Source organism: Podarcis bocagei, assembly GCF_964188305.1.
Source record: "Podarcis bocagei genome assembly, chromosome: 12".
Classification (NCBI taxonomy): Eukaryota; Metazoa; Chordata; class Lepidosauria; order Squamata; family Lacertidae; genus Podarcis; species Podarcis bocagei.
The window spans coordinates 40,653,263-40,655,684 of NC_138137.1; the positions used below are offsets into that span (position 1 = coordinate 40,653,263).

At 40.5% G+C, this 2,422-nt stretch overlaps 1 long non-coding RNA gene across 1 annotated transcript; it reads left to right on the forward strand.

Moving 5' to 3' along the window:
• The first annotated feature begins 573 nt into the window (after positions 1–573).
• LOC308569840 lies at positions 574–2,203 on the forward strand. The gene is made up of 2 exons (XR_014000897.1): positions 574–765; positions 1,221–2,203. It is a non-coding gene; the product is annotated as an uncharacterized lncRNA (long non-coding RNA).
• The last annotated feature ends 219 nt before the right edge of the window (positions 2,204–2,422 follow it).

The following is a 2,422-nucleotide window of genomic DNA, read 5'->3' on the forward strand; positions in this document are numbered from 1 at the left end:
GTCGTCCATGACTAGACCTAATGGTCAGGGGTCCCTTTACCTTTAGTCCTTATGATTACAGGGGGGGGGGGACAGCAACGTGTATGATGTAGACAGCCAGGTGCACCCACCCAAACCTCCAAAAGTGAAGTTTCCACAGTACACAAGTGGGTTGGGCAGGACTATGCAGCCATAGTTGCAATTCATACAGAATTTGATGGGCCTAAGCCTCCTGACATCAGTGGGCTTTCAGGACATCTCATTCTGCAACAGAGATGGGAGTACAGCTAAATAAAAATATTTGGGACCTATGAGATAGCTTTACCCTACATGTGCCCAGTCAACCACTTTGATCAGCAGTTGGCACTACTATAGGTGCCACATAATATCGGCTCTACGTTTGTGCAAACTCGGTTGTTTGGTGTGGCAACACCCACACTTTGGAACTCCCTGCCTATTGAAATCAAGCAGGTGCCTTCACTACAGTGGTACCTCAGGTTAAGTACTTAATTTGTTCCGGAGGTCCGTACTTAACCTGAAACCGTTCTTAACCTGAAGCACCACTTTAGCTAATAGGGCCTCCTGCTGCTGCCGCGCTGCCGGAGCCCAATTTCTGTTCTTATCCTGAAGCAAAGTGCTTAACCTGAAGCACTATTTCTGAGTTAGCGGAGTGTATAACCTGAAGCGTATGTAACCTGAAGCGTATGTAACCCGAGGTACCACTGTATACTCTTTTTGGTGACATTCCTGTTCAGACAAGCCTACTCATATGCTTAGGAAGTTGAGGTAATTTTAGTCTGTTTAGTAGTTTAACATGTAAGTTTAAAAGTAGAATTGTATTTTTTTCTTGCTTTTACTGGTTTATCTTTTGTAAACCACTCTGTTATTATTATTTTTTACAATCAAACAGTGTACAAATTTTATGAAACAGCTATATACATGTATGTATATGACCTCTGCAGTGGTTTCCAGGCTCCCCCCGCCCCCAGCCACTTGAAAATTGCTGAGAGTCTTGGCAGGTCACAATTTTGCTACTGGTTGTAGCAATTGTAATGCACTGGGCTAGATGCTGTGTGATTTTTAATTGTATTTCTATTGCTACTTTTATTTTTTATAGTGGGTGTCATTGTATTGCAATCTAAATTCCATAGAATTCAAACTGTAATACAATAAAATGCAATATAAAGATAAAAGAATCAATAGAAATGCAATTAAATAATCAATATGAATATTTATTACAGACACACCGTGGATCATCTGAAAGACACTGTGGATGTACTGCAGAAGGCTAGTATGTGAGAAGGGCAGAAATAATAGTACAAATATGTAAAATGTTATCTTCGTGAAAGAGGAAAGCACTGAGGATTCTGACACTCACATCATTATAGGACTTTATAGCAAAGCATCTCCCTTCTCCATAGCTGGCACAAATGAATTTTAGGATGGAAGCCTTGATTATGAAACCTCACCATCTGCTTTGCTTATGGCTTCATGCTGATTGATTTTCATATGGAAAGAACATCAAAGGGATTGTGACAGGACATTCCGTTTCAAGGCAGTCCCAGAATCCTCTGCTGCTGCTTCTTTTCCTGCAGAAGTCACTAGCAAGAATGCCAATTAGTGCCAACTGCAAAGATGATAATAATGTGTAACATAGAGCTCAATGTACCCTCCTTAAACGTGGCAGTCCTAAAACCAGGGATATCATTTCAAATTGTAGCTGGTAGGTGCCACAGCACCTACTTTAGGGATGGGTGAACAACCTTACTTCCTTCAGATTCACATTTTTCTGATCTTAAGTTTGGTTTTCCACATTTTCACATCAGCCTTGGTTTGTATCTTTTGGGGGGCGGGGGAGGGAAGTTCTAATAAAAATCCAGCAGCATTTTAATGCAAAATTCTCCTAACGTTTGTTTGCAATTTTTCCTACTATACACATTTTTGCAAAGCTATTTCTCCTACTGTAGTACAGTCTAGTTACAGGTAGGTAGCCGTGTTGGTCTACTGTAGACAAAACCAAATAAAAAAATTCCTTCCAGTAGCACCTTAGAGACCAACTAAGTTTGTCACTGGTAAGTGCTTTTGTGTGCATGCACACTTCTTCAGATATCTCTAAGGTGCTACTGGAAGGATTTTTTTTATCTAGTACAGTCTGCATGTTATTTTCACTAATAGATGCACTTATATATTGGAAAACTGCATTACAAAATTCAGACAAGTGTGACTTTGGAACCATGACTGTTTCTGTTCACGTATTGTTTTGGGAAGTGTGACAACTAGGTGGATAAGGTAGGTACAGATTTTGGCAGTGTGCACCTTACCAGCTGCCCAGTAGTGCTGACCCTTAATGCTGACCCAGGGTAGGGGAACATTCAGCCACTCAGAATGTTAAACCAGTGGAATTTTAGAGATACAAATAAGAAGTTGTATCCAGCTATGTTCT